Below are 21,061 nucleotides of genomic sequence, written 5' to 3' on the forward strand. Positions count from 1 at the left end.
CTTTCAGACACGAAGCCTCATTAAGCAAGGAATACGTGCTACCCGTTATTTAATAAAGCGCACAGAGGTTCCTGATTCAAATTAAGACAAATATAAGGTAGGCGAAACCGGGAATCGGCAACTACGGCACTCCCCTCACTAAACAATAAGTTACTACCGGAAACGTGCCGTCTGCCCTTATGTCGTTTAGTATTTCTTGCCCCACGTGAAACCGGACAATCCCTAACTAATGCGTAATAGCACCCCATCGAAAACATTTCCTAGGTTTGCCCTGACAACTTCTGCTTGGATTGTGTCTTTCCACCTCAAAATTTTCCTTCTGTCGCCTTAGCACTTTAACAATCTTTAAGTCCTCACTCAACTTTAATGCAGAAGCAGAAGTAACAGAGAGTCCTTCCCATGCCTTTGGGGGTGGTTTTGATATAAAATTAATTTTATCAAAAGCTGCCATCCCTTGAAGGATTACTTCAATTAATTGCTCTTCTGTCAAGTCTCTTAGCCAGGCCTGCGAAGCTACCCTTACCCTTTCCACATACATCGAAAAATATTCACAAGCGGCCTGCACCTTCCAAATATACTGACATTCTAGATGTTTCCTTAAACCCTCTGTAAGTCTCTCAGTGATTATTAGTTGTCTAAGTTGTCGTGACGAGAACGCCTCCGAAAGAGCTCTAGAAATCAATTCGTTACACTTCTCCTTTGCTAACGGGTACAGCAGAGCTAACAGGGTGGAGTGCGATATTCGAAAAGCAAAGGAATGCTGCTCAAAAGAAAACATATTCTCCTGTATCTTCTCTAACGATTCTACACTTAATTCTCCTACATTCTTTAACAGAAGTGGAATCGGATTAAGTAGCTTTGCGAAAAACTCCGAATTGGGTTCAATTCCGCGGTTTGGGTTATTTAGTTCGCTTCCTGTTCGTGCCGGATCGACTTGGACGTGCCCACTAGATTCTCCGGAGATAAATTCTAACCCGATTAACCTAATCTGCAACGCAGCCACCTTTCGCTGCAACTCATCCACTTCCTTACGATCAGCCCCGTTTGCAACTTGTTCCAGACCAGAGACGCGATTAAACACGCGCACCAACTGTGCACGTAATCTAGCTAACTGCTTGCGACACGGTTGATCAACACAAAACCAGTGAAAATGTTGTTGGATCTCACTGACCTCTCCTGCTGCAGCTGCCATGGCTGTCGGAAAGGAACCAATAACTTCCGGTTAAATTTGGGCCCGAATGAGCAAGGCATCTTTTAAGTCCGCAAGTAACTCAGGAACAGTGCCTTGTTTGTTTATATTACGAATACGCAACTCATATAAGAGTTGTTTTTTCTGCGCAACAGGCCTAATCCTGGACATTCTCTGATCGCCATGACAACCTGAAACATGCAGCTGAACAGTCACTTGGCCAAAGCTAAATATTACAAAATCATAAAATAAGTGCACTACAATTCCATCGTTTTTCAAAGAGTAATAGCAAGCACGCTAACCGCGCTCTGCTACCAGTAATGAACCGTGATTTATTTTCAAAGAATATTCGTAAGGATTTATTTTATTTACTAGCGATTCATCAAGAACATTAACTCATTTAATCACACTGTGTAAGCATGGAAGTAGTTGCCAGGGAGTAACTGAAGAAATCATAACGAAATTGCCTTTACCAAACGGGAATTTTATTCACTTTACTAATGCCTAAAAGAATTTTTTGAAAGAAACAGATTTAAAATTATAATCAGAAAGCACACTCTAAATATCAAGTTACAATTTATTCAGAGATCGAAAGAAACAAGTTTTGACTGTATGAGCTTTCGGGCAGAGAACCTTGCCGCTCCCTATTTGACACGTCCGTAGTTACGACCGCTCACAACAGCCTCTGAAACACTACACTGGTGCAAATCTGCAACACACCAGATTACTTTAAATTAAGAGTTTTAACAATTTACACAAGCATACAAACTATGCACCCCAGTAGGAGGGATGTAAATGGTACCACACACAAAAATTAAAATATCAATTTTGCCACCGAAGGTGCAACTTGATTTTAACTTCCTAAGAAAGTCTTACGGTGAAAGGGTGGCAACTTTATGTACTAAAATGATCATTAAAATAAAAGCCCATGAAATGCAATCTTATATAAAATTCTACAGGGTTGGTCAAACAAGCTAAGATACTCTACAGTACACAGATACCGCCTCTCAAGATGATAGGCAAGATCAAAATATGTTTCAGGAATTAGGCCGTTACACCAAATCCGACAAACATGACAGAGGCAGCTGCTAACGTACGGTAGATAGATAGGGAGATTACCGAACAACCCGAACCGCAGGTGGCTCTAACCCGCCCACATTGCACAAGGGAAAAGCGGACCACCCAATTTATAAACAACCACCTTCCCGCGGGTGGTCAAACGGGAAAGAAGGGTGGGACGACCCCAAAGCAAAACAGTTGGCGACTTCACCAAGAAAAAAAGTAGAATTTAACAAGTGTAAATGAAACGACGTATCACCAATCACTTAACTTCTAATAAACTGCGATTTCTCGAGAAGACCTCGCGCAGCGCCCCCAAAACGCTCTCCCGAACCGTCCGCTGCCAGCCGCTCAACGGACGCCGGAAGGCGCGCCGATCTCCCGTCTCACGGCGTCGCAGCTCCCACCGGCCAGACCGATGTCGTTGGTTGACTCCTGTTGCTGTCGTGTCGACCGCGAAGCCACTACTCCTCGCTATACGGCTCGGCCGACTGGACTCACGTGGCGACCTCACATACGCCGACGCTCAAGACGGACAAGTCATCTTGTGTCTCAGTTCGCGACCGACCAACCGATCGATCCAACCGCTATTGACCAATGCCTGAGCAAACTCGAGCAGACTGGCGGCCTAACGCGCAGACTCAGATGCAGGAACCACTTGCTGAGTTCTCTTACTGGCAGAGTGGAAAGACTCTCATTTGCCGGCCTTAAAGTTTGATCCGAACGAAAGACATATTAGCACTTCGAACGAGAGACTGACCCAGACTCCCCGACTAGCGAGCTCATAGCGCCCCTTAAATGCACGTGAACAGGCAACCTTTCCCCTTTCCTACCAGAGGGAGACAGCAACGCTGGGACTGCCACACCGGCTCCAAAGGCAGAAACGTAGGGCAACTGCTTCACACTACGCGCTGCGGCGCGCTCTTCAAAACAGCAATTTTACCACGGCTCAAGAGCTATTAAGTAATCCGGGTGAGGTGTGTGGTTCTGTGGTAGTTTAAGCGTCCCCCAATGGTGGAAAAATTCGTTTCCTTCCGATTAGCAGGGGGGGGGGGGGGGGGGGGGGGGACTTGACGCATTATCAAGGAGTGTGATAAAACGCCATGCCATGTATACCTCGACTCCATCAACTGTTCCACTACAGTGTGGGTAGCCATCAACAGCATTTGCAGTAAATTTACACTCCTGGAAATGGAAAAAAGAACACATTGATACCGGTGTGTCAGAGCCACCATACTTGCTCCGGACACTGCGAGAGGGCTATACAAGCAATGATCACACGCACGGCACAGCGGACACACCAGGAACCGCGGTGTTGGCCGTCGAATGGCGCTAGCTGCGCAGCATTTGTGCACCGCCGCCGTCAGTGTCAGCCAGTTTGCCGTGGCATACGGAGCTCCATCGCAGTCTTTAACACTGGTAGCATGCCGTGACAGCGTGGACGTGAACCGTATGTGCAGTTGACGGACTTTGAGCGAGGGCGTATAGTGGGCATGCGGGAGGCCGGGTAGACGTACCGCCGAATTGCTCAACACGTGGGGCGTGAGGTATCCACAGTACATCGATGTTGTCGCCAGTGGTCGGCGGAAGGTGCACGTGCCCGTCGACCTGGGACCGGACCGCAGCGACGCACGGATGCACGCCAAGACCGTAGGATCCTACGCAGTGCCGTAGGGGACCGCACCGCCACTTCCCAGCAAATTAGGGACACTGTTGCTCCTGGGGTATCGGCGAGGACCATTCGCAACCGTCTCCATGAAGCTGGGCTACGGTCCCGCACACCGTTAGGCCGTCTTCCGCTCACGCCCCAACATCGTGCAGCCCGCCTCCAGTGGTGTCGCGACAGGCGTGAATGGAGGGACGAATAGAGATGTGTCGTCTTCAGCGATGAGAGTCGCTTCTGCCTTGGTGCCAATGATGGTCGTATGCGTGTTTGGCGCCGTGCAGGTGAGCGCCACAATCAGGACTGCATACGACCGAGGCACACAGGGCCAACACCCGGCATCATGGTGTGGGGAGCGATCTCCTACACTGGCCGTACACCACTGGTGATCGTCGAGGGGACACTGAATAGTGCACGGTACATCCAAACCGTCATCGAACCCATCGTTCTACCATTCCTAGACCGGCAAGGGAACTTGCTGTTCCAACAGGGAAATGCACGTCCGCATGTATCCCGTGCCACCCAACGTGCTCTAGAAGGTGTAAGTCAACTACCCTGGCCAGCAAGATTTCCGGATCTGTCCCCCATTGAGCATGTTTGGGACTGGATGAAGCGTCGTCTCACCTGGTCTGCACGTCCAGCACGAACGCTGGTCCAACTGAGGCGCCAGGTGGAAATGACATGGCAAGCCGTTCCACAGGATTACATCCAGCATCTCTACGATCGTCTCCATGGGAGAATAGCAGCCTGCATTGCTGCGAAAGGTGGATATACACTGTACTAGTGCCGACATTGTGCATGCTCTGTTGCCTGTGTCTATGTGCCTGTGGTTCTGTCAGTGTGATCATGTGATGTATCTGACCCCAGGAATGTGTCAATAAAGTTTCCCCTTCCTGGGACAATGAATTCACGGTGTTCTTATTTCAATTTCCAGGAGTGTAGTTGGCTACCTACACCAGTGTTGTTGAATAAGTGGTGTCTACAAACAACACCTGGAGACACAGCACAGACAGTGGTAGAGCATTTTTCAGTGTCTGCTGTAACTGTCAGCAAGTATACGATGTTGCGTCATTACCATTCCACAGTCCAAAGTGTTGAGTTGGACTTAAGGACCACCACTCTGGAGGCCTACAACTGCTCATTGTCCATGTGGGAGCTGGATTTTTCACTGTGTGACGCACGTGATACCACGGCCAGTTACAACCAAATCCGATACAGCAAGCTGCATAACTTGAAATCATCGTCAAAGGAATTCTTCTTACTATGTTTTAGTTCGATCTGGCAGACAGGCCACTTTCCCAACTCATGGAGGGAAATAATTTTGATACATCTCCTCTAACCAGGAAAGAGCCAAACGTGTCCCAGTAGTTACCGTAGCTTAATGAGATGTATAGGAAAGACCCTGAAGCAAATGGTCTGACGCCGTCTGATCTAGACTAGGCAGTTCCTAATTTGCTTTCAGTGTGGAGTAGGAAAATTTCGATCAACTGTCTACAGTCTGACCCTGCAGTTATTCACCAGGATTTTCAATGTAAACAGAATTGTGTAGGTACCTTTCTTGTTGTCAGTAAATGGTGCAGCACAACTTGGTGACACAGTACTTTTGGCCAGCTCCACCAATGGGTTTTTCATAGCCATCTCGCTATCTTCATGCGGATCAAAGTGCTTTCGTTTGGTACAGAGTTGGTGAGGTGCTATCACATGGTTTCAAGCAGGAGAATGGTGATCCTCAAGACATATTTTAAGTGTTACACTGTTTGCCATAAGCACAAGTAGTATCACGTCCATGGTAAGGAGTCCTGTGCAATGTTCTTTATTTGTGGACGATTTTGCAGTTTTCTGTTCCTCCTCCAGTGCTGTAATAGTAACTCCTCAGTTACAGCTTACAACACAGAAGCTGAAGGAGTGAGGTGCAAAGACAGGTTTTATATTTCCTGTAGAGAAGTGTGTGTGTGTTTACTAGAATTGTTCCTGTCATATTTTGATTTACTTGAACTGAGTATTTGTGATGCCATTCCCACTGTTAAAGATGCTGTGAAGTTTTTTAAGGTCATTTTTTATTCCAAACTGTCTTTGTTACCAGACTTGAGGGCAAGGTCCCAGAAGGCACTGAACATTTTCAGCTTTCTGAGCTATAAGTCTTAGAAAGTGGACATGGTGTGTCTGCTCCAGTTTTACAGGACTTTCGTGCGATCGTAGCTGGACGTGGACGCACAGCTTATGTCTCAGTGAGGCCTTCGTACCTGAAATCATTGACGCTGTACACCATAACGGGATTAGGCTAGCCACAGACGCTTGAGGAAAAAGCCCTATACCTAGTGTTTGTGCTGAGGCTGGGGAACCACCACTTACCATCCACTGGTAGCTTCTCATGAGACGTCAGGCATTCCAGTTCCTGGCTACTCCTATTTCCCAAGGACACTAGACCCTTTGCCCGTCTGGCTATGGCCGCTTGGGATCTGTGTAGAGTGCGTGTTGGAGTCGTTACTTGTGGGGCACATACGGGCTCAGATCTGGTGTTTCAATTGAGTGGCATCCTGGTTACTGCAGAGGATCAGAGTCATTATAGGTTTAATGCAGTACAGGTGAGACAGCACTGCAGCTTCTGTTTTCAATACGACATTTTGAATAGGCTATGCCCTGTGGAGCTCACTCATGTTTCAGTTTCTGCTTATGAATGTCCACCAGATTCCTGCATGTCACAAAACATTTGCTGCAATTCAAGGTAGTGTACAGATCAGTTTCAATGGAATATTCTCCAAGGCGTTGAGCTTTCTGGATGTTCTAAACTTTAGATGTTTCTACTAAAAGTGTCCCATTATGCAATCACCTGACTAATTTTGAAGTGCCAGAAATATCTTCTGAGTCTTTTTGAATACAGAAAGGCGAAACCTTCTCCGTCTTTTCCTTTGACTTTTAAGAACACATCCTGACTATCATCATGCGTTCTGTTACCACAGATGAAATTTTTGGTGTTTACTTCTCAGCCAGGAGGACTGACTTGAGGACTGACTACAAGAGCCCTCGTGTTGGGTGTTGGTACCTACCAGCGGCTCTCCCTTTTCATTGATGGGAGAAGGAGAGAATTTCGAGGGTTCCATCTCGTCCCATGAGCGTCTATGTAAGAAGATTCCACGTAAACAGAGCCATGTATGCCTGGATAATTTCTATGCAACTGAGGTGTGGCAGGTTACCCAGAGGCTGCCCGCTAAATAGTGTTCCACCTAAACACCCATAGATCTCAATGGCGTACAGTTCTCCAGATAACATTGAGACTGAAGGTTTTTTTATAGAGATTTTTACCATTCTCGCGATCTGGGCAGTCAAGCCAACATCCATGTTCGCTGTGACACACAACGTTTCACTGCTGTGGCACACAGTGGTTTCTGAAGCTTGACTGGTTCAAATGGCTCTGAGCACTATGGGACTTAACATCTGAGGTCACCAGTCCCCTAAAACTTAGAACTACTTAAACCTAACTAACTTAAGGATATCACACACATCCATGCCCAAGGCAGGATTTGAACCTGCGACCGTAGCGGTTCTGAAGCTTGCTCAGAGCTAATGGTGAGAAGGGATTGGTGGTGTTTACCAGTATCCTGCTCAGGAACCTCTCAGGGACCTTGGGCTTACGAAGCCTGTACCCAGAAAACCAATGTTTAGGCCCTAGAGTTTGTCAAACATAATATTTATTCTGTGTTTTGTGTCTCAATCGTGATGAGTAACATCTTTTTCAGCACTGCACACCACTACTGCCCCTTTTCTGATGTTAGTTAGCTTCAGCTGATGTCATTGTGACAGGAAAACCTGTTAAAATATGGTTCAAATGGCTCTGAGCACTATGGGACTCAACTTCTGAGGCCATTGATCCCTTAGAACTTAGAACTACTTAAACCTATCTAACCTAAGGACATCACACACATCTATGCCCGAGGCAGGATTCAAACCAGGGACCGTAGCGGTCACGCGGTTCCAGACTGTAGCGCCTAGAATGATGGTGTACGTACAAGGGCAACAAATCGTACCAGAACACTGTACAAAGCTGCATCACATCCACGTCACAACAGATGTTCCAAGTGGCCTCCATGAGGTGAAATGCGAGCGTTGGTACACAGGTTACACATAATTGTAGTTTGGTTTGAACCATGTTGGCGGGCCACTTGTCTGGAGCCATTACAAGGGTTCGTCGCAGTATCCTGCAGAAACCGATCCTTCCAAGTCTGGTATACCCACAGTCAGCCGGCTACCTGAGCGTTTGTCTGTCTGGGAGGACCCTTGATAGCACAAATGGCCACAAAGGGTTTGAAATGTTGTGTGATGCGGTTGGTGTCTGTGAGGGTACTTCTATTTGAATATCCGCCAAGCCTCTCGGCCGCTTCCGTCTGCTTGGCCGTACACAAGCACCACCTCGGCTCGTTCCCGACATGAATACTAGACCATTCTGCTGCGTCGATCACGGAGCCTGCAACACACAAGGTGGCCGGAGGAAGTTCCATCCGTAAGTGCCATCTATTGTGGCAACAAAGCGTTTCTAGGCACTGGTTCACCCTTTTTCCTCCATTTCCAATCAGGAATCCGTCCCTGAAGTTTCTCGGTATTATTTATGTTCACCCTCTGTGTTTGAGGTGAACAGATCATTTGAAATATACTGTACAGTACAAATAATTACCACACTGTGTGTTTGTGGTGAGGTGTAAGAGAATCGTGACGTAATAAGTAATGATTTGTCGATATAGCGGTGTTTCAAGAACTGAAACGGGGCTGTACCTGCTATGAATAATGCAAGGTGGACAAAGGGTCAGCAGAGGAGGAAGAGGGGGAGGGGGTGGGGGAGTGAACTCGGAGGCGGCGCCGCGGGGTCACGGGGCTGCCCGCCCGCTGCCACGCAGGCCGGGGCCGGGAGGTCACCCGCAGTTTACACGGCGCGTGACGCGGGAGCGCGCCGCGCGGTTGCCCTGGCAACGGACGCCAACGCTGCGGCCTGCTCGCGACACGTGGCCGCGCCCTTAGCTCGCGTGTGTGTGTGCGTGAGCGCGTGTGTTCTCGGAAGGCGGCCACAGAGAGAGGCGGCGTAGGCTGCTCAGCCGCCGCGCCGGCTGTTTGCTCGCCGGCGAAGCGGAAAACGCAACCTGCGACGCGAAGCAGGAGCGACGGGTCCACGACTTACCTCCCACTGCGACCCATCCGTCGGAATTGCTCGTGGCGGCCAGAAGCTGTCGCCAGGAGCAGGTTTTGTTTGTCTAATCTCACACTTAGAAATACGCTAGGCACTCGGAAAGGAGTATCTCAGTTTCAATCAACTGCATTTGTCTTTTGCCTCGACTGTCTTTTCCGAGGAGGCACGCATGGTTGACGCGCTGGTACCGGCGGTGTACTACGTATCGTAGCTCTTTGGTCTACGTGGACGCCTGACATGTCTCACGGGAGGCTCATTGGTTTGTGGCACCAAATAAGGCAGCTTCTCGCGTGAACTCGCTTTGAATTCGGCGTCGTGTAGCCCCAGTTATTCGCGAGTTTGCTTCTCCTGCTTATTTAGTCTCTACTCGGTCACAGGGTCACCGAGGCTATCATGCTCTTGCAAATCTCGTGGTGGGGCCACTGCATGCTGTTAGCTTAAGTAATACATTGCACATGTAATCAACTGCATTCTTGTAGTACAAACTTTACCGATGTCGCAGTTAGGAGCGGCATATCTTTTGCTTTTACTAAGAATTGAGACTGAAAACAGAACTTTGCTCTTTATGTACGGATTTGAGTCCAGTGCCCAAAAGGACCAGAATATCTATACATACTGCTGCCAATCATCGCACTGGGTGCTCGAACCACCTCTCAGTACACGTCAGTCAGATTCTCTGATTGCATTATTGCATGCGTTGTGTAAAGTGGTTTATTTCTTTAGTGCTTAGTTTGAATTTCGATGTGGATTAATGAGCTTCAGCGTACCTCTGATAACTCTGTAAGAGAAGTAGTTTTCTAATAGAGCACATTTTTAAACAATATTTGCCATTATGCCCATATATATATATATATATATATATATATATATATATATATATATATATATATATGGGAAAATGGGCAGAATGACAAATATTATATATATATATATATATATATTCCTTTTTTTGCTGCCAACTAAGCTCAAGGACTGCAGAAGATCACACAATGATTCCATGCCGGCCGCGGTGGTCGTGCGGTTCTAGGCGCTCCAGTCCGGAGCCGCGCTGCTGCTACGGTCGCAGGTTCGAATCCTGCCTCGGGCATGGATGTGTGTGATGTCCTTAGGTTAGTTAGGTTTAATTAGTTCTAAGTTCTAGGGGACTGATGACCACAGCAGTTGAGTCCCATAGTGCTCAGAGCCATTTGAGCCAATGATTCCATGTACCATGTAATTGCATCGACACAAATGCTTTATAAATTGGAGAACTGTATGCAGTCAGCGCAACCTGTAGATTAGTTGTTAGCACATCTTAGATGTGTCCAGAGGTGAGGGTTTTGCGATTGAGTAGGGTTAAGAGTTGTTTGAAATTTTACAAATGCACAAACATGTGCCTTGCACGGAAAATCTTTCATGTGCTCACTAAAAGTTTACTGATCTTCACACTCCATTAATTCCGTTTATTCCCCTTGTGGTACTAAATAATCCTTCTTTTGTCATGATCATGGGGTTGAGTTGTTTGGGGGAAGAGACCAAACAGCGAGGTCATCGGTCTCATCGGATTAGGGAAGGATGGGGAAGGAAATCGGCCGTGCCCTTTCAAAGGAACCATCCCAGAATTTCCTTGGAGCGATTTAGGGAAATCACGGAAAACCTAAATCAGGATGGCCGGACGCGGGATTGAACCGTCGTCCTCCCGAATGCGGGTCCAATGTGCTACCACTGCGCCACATCGCTCGGTGTCATGATCATGATTCACTTTCCCGTTGCCCTTGCGACGGTTAACTATTTTCGCCGCATAAATTATAGATGGTTTTCAGCAAAGCTTGTCGGAATGACGACTATAAGCATTTAAGTATAATTCATATATTCCTTGGTTTGTGTAATTAACACAAATGATAACAAGAGTTAGCCTGCCACGTGTACCTAGCAAAGCAGTCAGTAAATCATAAGACGTTATTGGTATCGTCACTGAAAGTGAGGAAGAGTTGAGGACGTGTTGAATGGAATGAAGAGAATAACGAGTCTACACTATAACTGAGAGTGAACCCAACACAGACGAAGGTAATGAGGAGTAACAGAAAAGTTATTAGCGACAAACTGAGCATCAAAATTTGCGATAACTTAGAAACGAAGTGAAGAAACTCTGGTATCTGGAAGGAAAATGATACATGTTGGACTAGTTAAGGAGACAGGGAAAGTGGGCTAGCGGATACAAAGAAGGACTCCTCGTCATAGAAGTCGGCTACTGTTAAACATAAACAATGTTAGATGGTTCGAGATTTCCGTTGGGACTGATGCCTGGTTTGCTTCATAGCATGTTTTTGGTGGTACGGAGGAGGCGTGTGAAGCCAGTGAGAGAGAGGACATACTCTTGTCCTTTCTGCTATTGTAACATTTTATTGCGTACTGTCATTTACACACACCAAAAAAAGTTTTACATCAACTCGGATCCAAGCGTTCCGGAACTCGTACAGAAAATTGGAAAAGAGATCAACATAGACATCATTTCCGTCCTTTTTATTGCTTATGAAAGCCACACACTGCATGTTGTACCTTTAGAGGTGGTGTTCCAGATTGCTGTACACACCGGAACCTCTCATAACCAGCAGCACGTCCTCTTGCATTGATGCATGCCTGTATTCGTCGTGGAATACTGTCCACAAGTTCATCAACGCACTGTTGGTACAGATCGTCCCACTCCTCAACGGCGATTCGGGGTAGGTCCCTTAGAGTGGTTGGTGGGTCACGTCGTCCATAAACAGCACTTTCCAATATAATCCCGGCACATTCAGTAACCGCACAAGTCTAACATCGTAGCGTGTTTAAGAGCAGCGAAGTGAAACGTGCTTAGGTGCCACAATCATTACTCTCTTTCCGATAACATTGTGACATGCACTCCAAACAATGGAACAATACTTCAGCGTTGTTAGCACAAGTGATTTAGGTAAAGTGTTTCAAACTCCAACCGTCTGGAGCACCATCATGCATAAATCACACGTTATTTTCCTTCTTAACCTTCAGTTACATCACCACAACACTGTCAAGTTTTTCAGGCTCGTATCCGCTATACACCAATAAGGAGTGCTAACCTCCTCAGCAAGCAAGCATCTAGAGAGATGGTGCGTAGTTGGATGGAAGGCGTGAGTAAGAGTAGTACGGAAGAGTCGTCGCTGAATGGTAGTTACGATACAAGGATGACAATGTGTGTCATAGGCGTCGGCCGGTTGTGCCAGCGTGGAACGCGTGTTATGCTCTTTTGAAAGCAGAGTAGCGGAGTGTGCTGAGTACCTCTTCCAGTTCCCATACGCTGCCATGTCCTCCAAATATTGTTAACAAGAATCATCGCCTCTGTCTCTCTCTCTTTTTTTTTTCAGCCACTCTGCTTGTGTTGTGGGATCAACGTACCTTCGGCCTGGCTGGAATGTACGCATCCGTGGGTTTGACCTGAGACACTTTTTACGTTGCAGAAACGCCAGTTGAAACTACTGTGAACACAAAGGGGACACCCGTCTTATGTTACAGGTGAAGTGGATTTGAAAGATGAGCCACATTTCGAATGAACTTGGCATGATTATTTGCATTACCCAGAAAAGACTGCAATTCTTAAAGATACATTGGCACTGGTAAATTAATGATGGTGGTCACGTGGACTTCCGTCAGTGTAAGCCCGCCTTTACTTAAAATGTGGTCGATATATTTGATTACCAGCTAGAGTACACTTGACGAGATGACCGCGTAGGACGTTGAATTACAGGCGCTCAGACAAAATTCGTAAATTGTGCAAGTGTCGCTTCTGTGTGTCATGCTAACAACTGACGCAATTAGGGGTGCCCTGGATGAGCTGTTTTAGATACCTCTGAAAAATTGCTTGAACAATAGTCCCCCCAAACGGTAGTCTGTTATATCCGTACATGTTGAATGGCATAGCAATCATGAGAAACTGTTTTGTGATCTCATCAAAAGGTAACTGAAAATATACAACAGTGACATCAACTTTTGAAAAATACTGACCTACAGCCAATTTAGCTAACAATTTCTCTTGACTAACGATTGAATACGAATCAACATTTGCTTGATTCCCTAAATCGCTCCATGTAAATGCCGGGATGGTACAGGACTTTCCCATTTCGTCCACCGCTGGGTGCTATTCCAATGATTGAAAACCCTGCGCCGGCCGCTGTGACCGAGTGGTTCTAGGCGCTATAGTCTGGAACCGCGCGACCGCTACGGTCGCAGGGTTGAATCGTCCCTCGGGCATGGGTGTGTGTGTTGTCCCTAGGTTAGTTAGGGTTAAGTAGTTCTAAGTTCTAGGGGACTGATGACCTCAGAAGTTGAGTCCCATAGTGCTCAGAGCCATTCGAACCATTTTTGAGAACCCTGGCCATAATGCCGATTCAGGGGGAAAATAAGCTGAAGATATGAACAGTAGTTTGTGCCGGGGAGGGCTTTCGACATGGGTAGTTCGTGCAACAGTGTTGACCATAGTGCTGCGGTGGTGTAATGTTTTTTTTTTTTTCCTTTACTGAATTTCGATTTCCCCCGAAGGGGGCGGGCTGGCAGCAGCTTAGTATGCTGCTCTTCAGCCTACAGACTTTGTTAAAAAGATGAAGAGAATAAATAATAAAAACAGGCGATAAAATCGGAGAATTAAATAGTAACACGGCGAAGAAATCGTGGAACTTAAAACAGCCGAGAGCAGGTGGGAAAAACGGGACAGATGATGGGAAAATAAAAAAGGGGGGAAGGAGAGGAAAAGCGAAAGGGGGGGGGGGTGTAATGGTCGGCATTTCTGCCTTTTGAGTAAAATGGGTTCGAGTACCGGCCGTAGTACGAATTTTAATTCACTTCTTCAGCTTCCATCATTATCGTAACGTAGTGAAGTAGGTGAAAAAATATAACAGTTCGAAATCAGTAACCATTAGAGACAAACGGAGTCAATGTGGAAGCGCGATGACGCGATCCTAAGACCTATAGAGTGCAGCAAGCAAAGACCCGAACTGCGAGGCAGGACCACGGGCTCAGTAGCCAGCAGGTGCCACCACGTGCCGACCACATGTCGACGGTGGCTCCCACTATGAGGGCCGCATGCAGCCACCGTAGTACCTCTGACGTGTCCACGTTCGTGCTAGGCGGGTAATCCGAATCACTGTCGGATGCACAACCCTGCGAGCTCTGGCTGTCTGGAGCGATGTCACACGTGCTCGTGTACTGTGAATAATAAACGTACGGTCTGCCAATACTGTCTCACTGGTGCTCATCGGGCTTCTAACAGGCACCCACTCACAACACACCGCTCACCCACGCCCTGCTATTGTGGTCTGTCGACATCCTGACCTCGACCAGTCTGTCACGACCATCCGCCATATGAGCAGCGCAACTCGGTCTTTACAGTACAAGCATATCCTTAATCTACGTAGCTTGACCTGCTGTTTTATTTCGTGATTGTACTTGCGATAGCAACGTCGACGCCTTTTACATTACGGAGGCATTACTGTGAATATTAACGATGTTACGGTTTCAAATCTTTATGTACTGTCTGGAAACCATATCGCCAACGCCGAATAGCTTTTTCCCGTATGAATATTGTAGAATTACTTGCCAACGGCTTTGACGGTTTAAGTATCGGTGGCGATTCGGCTATGTTATTGGAAAAGTCCAGCTCCGAAAACGTGCGCTGAACCAGAACACGTTATCGCATATGCACTACTTTATTAATTATATGACGGTGTACATATGTTAAAAAAAACATCTATTACATCTGGGGTAGAGATAAGTAGTGGCTATGAATACTATTTTGTAATTTTACGTATCTTGCCTGGTTCTGGTGTCCGGGGTTTTCTTCTAATAACATTCCAGGTCTCGTCAATTATATTCACGTTTATTTGTCATTGCAAAGTCCTTGATACATCCAATTTGATACATATTCTCTTTGATAATACAACAGCTGACAGAGAGAACTTTCCCGAACAAAAGCGATCACACAAGTACCAGCTGACAGACTAAAACAGACAGATTCACAGCATTGAACTGAACTAGAACTGAACTGAACTGGCGCTGCATGGCAGCGTTCCTTATTTATACTTCACAAACAATGAGTGTTACTGATATTCATTATTAGAGTATCGTGAAATTAATAGTTACAATTAAAAATCACAAATTTACAAAAGGTTAACAATGAGAGTATGTACAAAATAAAATATCATTTTGTTACGTAAAAATCAGGTTAGAAATTGTACAATTTAATCTGTAAAAGTAAATATGAGTTATTTACAATAACGCGTTTTGTTAATTTAAAAAATACAGATTAATTACCGCACAGAAAATGTTCCTAACATTTGCATTTGATATGCACAAGCTGTTTGATTTTTCTGCAACAGTAAAATTTCGAAATATTCCTCCAAACGTAAGTAATGTAGTTAATTACGAGTGCTGACAACGATCAGTTAATTATTTTGGTAATGATATTAGGTCTGATTTACAAATTTGGGTTTGAAGTTATAAATTGCTAGAAATTAGGTAATTTTAGCATTGGTTCTACCTTTTTTGATTAAGTTATAATAACTTTTGCAAATAGAAATTTCGAGATCAATTTACAGTTCATTAACGAAAGGATTAACGATACTAATATTTATGTTGGCTTATTGTTCAATGAATTACATACTGATTATTATATTTGTGATTAAAAATTGATGGTTCATAGTTATTATTACGTTACACATTTACATATTATGTAATTGTTAGTCGTTGTATTTAAATATCAGTCTTTGCTCAAAATAATATCATTACATCATAAATCACTCTTCCACAGTGTCTTAAATGTAATATATTTAATAACTGAAATGATCGATACCAGGCTACACATTCCGGTATCGACTATTATAGTAAAGCTGGGGGGGGGGGGGGGGCTGGTGTGTTATAACGTCCTACACTGACTACGCCTGACACCTGGGAAAAACTACGCGAGAAAGACGTGCTTGAACACAAATACAGATTTTAGGCAACCCTGCAGGTTGCGCAGTTGTACCTGACGGTTACCCTGCGAGGTCGCATTACTGCCAAGCATTATGTGACAATTTCCGCTGACCATATCTGTCCCATATACGATGTTTGTTCCCCAGCGGCGACGCTGTGCTTCAAGGCGACTGGACCGTCGTTCGCTTCGTCCATTGTGGTTTTGTGGGCACAAGGATGAACTGTCGCATCTCGCCTGGCCATCACAATCCATAGATTTCAATACTGTATGGAGAGAAGGGTACCTGGCCGCTATGCACATCCATCATCTCAACCTGCCGCAAGTTCACATGGTATATCTATCCATTCCAAAATGACTGGAAGGCATATTGAATGCCAACGAGTTTCCTGCCTCGTAAAACATGTGATATTGTGTTGTCATTTTGGTGTTTTCATATTTTCGTCCACCTCCTATACATTAATCTGCGCTGAGCAGTTCAGTTAGACTATATGTACCGTCAGACATTAACAACAAAATCGCAGCCAGTGACATGCATCTGTTAATACTCCGACCCACACCGTGACCCTGTATACCGTGGCAGAGGATATTGGAAGCTCAGTGTAAATCTTTTCAATAATCGAAACTCGATGAAGCGATAAAACGAAAATAGTGGCCGTTCCTTCAACCCAGAGATAGATTCATCAGCACACTGGAATGGTGGATGTACACAGGAATTTTATTATCAGCGACTTCGATAATTGTATCAAAGTGGAAACTTCCTTTTCGCTGACACCTGCTGCAAAATAATGAAAAAAAAATGAAATTAGAGGACACCACTTGGTAGGTACTGTTCTTAGACTCAAACCGAAAGACACGACCGAAGGTGAAACTGCATCCCTCTACCAAAGATCACTGCGACGGTGCAAGGCCATGGTAGCTGACAAGGTGTCTGATGAATCCAGACGACTGTTACATGCACAACACGAAATAATGACTCATGCACATGCCACATCCGTGATGTTTACCAAGAAGAATGTACAAAAACTCGGCAAAATACTTTCGGAAAGTAGAAAAAAAAAACTTCATGCCATCATTTTTCTTGAAGAATTCGTTACTGGTAAGGAAATCAAACTAGCAGCTTTTAAGACACGGAGAGGAAAAATAACCGTATCATGACGAGCTTTCGCTGAATTTTACCAACATTTTTGGCATATCTTAGAAGTATCACTATTGGAATTGGCAGAGAATCTTGTAGACATCTGCACTGCATGCTGACGGTAAACCCAAAGAAATGAAACTGGGAACCAATATTGTAATTCCCAGAAGCGTAAACGCGAAGAATATGGAGCAAATAAAGCCTATCATACTCCTCAATGATGACTTCAGAATAGTAATTCAAGCCGTCAAACTGAAGGTGGAATTTGGTTTTGCCAAGAGACATGGGAAGTATGAGCACTGCACCATACATAGAGGAAGAGTAATAAGTGCAGCGTGCACGCACAAAGATGTCACGTGTGAGCCGTGGTGCACAGCAGCTCTTTGACACGACTATCGATTACCCGGCTGCACTACGGCCTTTGCCCCTGTTGTGACCTGCCCGCGGGTGTTTACGGAAGGCGAGTCGGTCGTCGGACTCGCTACGAGGCGCTAGGACGTGCTTGAGGGGACGACGGGGCAAACACACGGGCTCGGCCAGCGGTGGCGCGGCGGGTCTGCCTTGCAAGACGGTCGCGAGTTTGTGGTGGACCTGTCTGGTGTCAACTTCGGGCACTGCTCGTTGTATTGCTTTGGGGCCTGTTTTCTCCGAGAGACCCATCCCTCGAGACCATCTCGAACAACGCTCTCCGTCGTACGTGTAAGTGGTTTTGGGGCCTTTGTTTCGTAAAACGATTTGCGTTGCAGCGAGTGTATTTGCTGGTCGGTCGGTTCTAATGTGTTGTCGAAGTAAGAGCAGCCGCAGAGTCTGCATTACTGTACGAAGACCAGCAGTTACTATTTGCTTAAAATCCTCTGGCTGGATGACTACTAAAAGGCAGATTAGCACCAAGGCGTGTGTGTGATTTAGGGTATTGCCATGAAGCGACGTCCCTGGTATATTGCTGTAAAAGAAAAATTATTGCAACCAGTTACTCTGTTATTAGTAAAACTTTTATTTGGCGCTACAGTTGCAGGTTCGAATCCTGCCTCGGGCATGGATGTGTGTGATGTCCTTAGGTTAGTTAGGTTCAAGTAGTTCTAAGTTCTAGGGGACTAATGGCCACAGATGTTAAGTCCCATAGTGCTCAGAGCCATTTAAATGGTTCAAATGGCTCTGAGCACTATGGGACTTAACATCTTAGGTCATCAGTCCCCTAGAACTTAGAACTACTTAAACCTAACTAACCTAAGGACATCACACAACACCCAGCCATCACGAGGCAGAGCCATTTAAAATCCGCTGGTTGGATTACTATTAGGAAGCAGATTAGCACGAAGGCGTACGTGTCCCTGGTATATTGCTGTAAAAAAAATTTGCAATTATTTTATTCTGTTATTAGTAAAACTTGTATTTGTGAAGCTAGTCATTTATATGCACTTTCTTATTTACGTGCACTTATTGATTGCACTCACTCAACAGTAATTGGTTTGTGTACTTTATTGTTTATAAATTTCTTAACGTATATTGATTGATGTCTGGTTGGTGCTCGCTGTCCTACTGCGGTCTGTTTGTGTTCCAGTTTCTGCGAGTTGGGGTGCGTGGGAGCGGCGCCGCGTCCTGCCTCGGTGCACAGAAGCTGTGACGAGCCGTCCAGTGGGAAGAGACTTCTGGCTGGGCCCGGCGTTTAGGTGTTGTTTGGACGGCTCGTCTGCTGCTTCCGGCATTTAACTTTAGTCACCTTTGCCCTGGGCAGCCATGGGTCACTGCCAGTTTGATAAACGTAACCTATTTCATGTACTGTTTTTTTAAAAAAAATGTTTTAAAATAGTTGCGTATGAATTGTGCTCCTAATTTTAGTCATGTGTTGTGCTGGTTGGGTTTTGGGGTTCTAAACGAACTAATGCTTTTCATAGATCAGCTTCATATTGTAAATTACGTTTTTTAAAAAAATTGTGCCATTTCCTTAAATCAGCTTCAGATTGTAATTTATTTGAAATCTCTGTGGGTCATTTCTTTAAGTCTGTTGGTAATTGTTATGTGCTGTCTTGCTTGCGAAGCAAGATATCTGTAATATTTTATAAAAGATGGCCACGTTGATTGTCTCTTATCTGATTTGAATAAACAATGAATTTGGTAGTTTACAGGGGCCTTATCATTTCATCCTAAGTGTACCCCTCATCCCTATTTCCTAAGTTACAATGTGTACAACTGCAGAAAAAGCTTTCGATCGCATCGGTAACTTGCAGTTGAAGAGAAATACTGAAGAAAATGATAGTCGTTTTGAAACTTCGCTCTGACAAGGAGGCAGACTTCCTTCTAAATGTGAAGACCGCAGACATAACAACACCAAACAAGTTATGATTCATTTTTATTAACTTTTAATTAATCATTTCAGAGACAAGTATATTGTCAACAGTGTCCCAGGCAACTGTCATAGGACATTTATTATTTTATAGACACATAAATGATCTCATGGTCGGGGGTGGGGGGGTGGGGGGAGAGATATCTGCGCTGTTTTCTGATGATGCTGTGATGTACAGGAAGGTGTCGTAGATGAGTGGCTGTAGGACACTACAAGATGTCTTAGACACAATTTATAGTTGGTGTGAAGACTGGCAGTTGGCTCTAAATGCAGAAAAATGTTAAGTTAATGCGGATGAGTCGGAAAACAGACCCGTAATGTTCGGATACAGCATTAGTAGTGTTCTGCTTTACACAGTCACGTCATTTAAACATGTGGGTGTAACGTTGCAAAGCGATATGAAATGGAACGAGCATCTGAGGATTGTAGTAGGAAAGGTGAGGTGTCAACTTCGGTTTATAGGGAATATTTTTGGAAAGTGTGGTTCATCTGTAATGGACACCGCTTTACTTAATAACACGTCTTGTTTGAGATCAGCTGCTGGTAGGATTAAAGGAAGACATCGAAGGAATTCAGAGGTTGGCTGCTAAATTTGTTTCCGGTAAGTTCGAACAACAGACAAGAATTACGGCGATCCTTCTGGAACTTAAATGGATATACCTGGTCCTTTTCGAGGAACACTACTGAGAAAATTTAGAGAACAGGTATTCGAAGCTGACTGCAGAACGATTCTACTGCTGCCAACATACATTTCGCGTAAGGACAACGGAGATAAGATACGAAAAATAAGGTGCATACGGAGGCACATACGAGATAGTAGATAGTCGTTTTTTCCTTGCTCTGTCTGTGAGTGGAACAGGAAAGCACACGACTAGTACATGTATAACGTACTCTCCGCCACACACCGTCTAGTGAAATTGCGGAGAATGTATGTAAATTTATATATAGAAAGAAGTAAGAAATAAAAATCAAAGACTAATCCTAGATCTGGAACTTAATCACAAGCCCGAAATCTGCTGAAATTTATAGTATATGTCAGCACATCAAGTAATTTTACCATGAGCTTAGTAATATAAACAGAGAAACGAAAAAACTAAATATGCTTACCAACGGAGACATGTACAATATTCTGACAGCAACAGCTCACTATAACCGAATCGGAGAAAAATCGATCGAAATGGAATATCATTTAGGGACACGTACACAATGTTCAACTCGTGTCCGCTGCGAAATGAAAATGGTATGCCATCGTCAGTAACAAACTTCCGAGCAATGAAAACCTCCACCAAATATATCTTAGTAAAGACGGATAACTGCGTTGTATGTACAAATGTTGAGACATTAATCCACAGATTTCCTTCTGTCTACTCAGTGATATGTGGAATTCCTTCCGTCAGAAATTAGCAGTGATCGACGGGGCAACCCCTCCAAATGTTGATACAACTGAATTGGTACCACCGAGAAGATCAACGGTGCAATCTTGATGCTCACGCATAGTGTAACATTGTATAAGACGGTACCGAGCAGCAACGTACTA

Source organism: Schistocerca serialis, chromosome 4 (genome assembly GCF_023864345.2).
Source record: "Schistocerca serialis cubense isolate TAMUIC-IGC-003099 chromosome 4, iqSchSeri2.2, whole genome shotgun sequence".
Taxonomy (NCBI): domain Eukaryota; kingdom Metazoa; phylum Arthropoda; class Insecta; order Orthoptera; family Acrididae; genus Schistocerca; species Schistocerca serialis.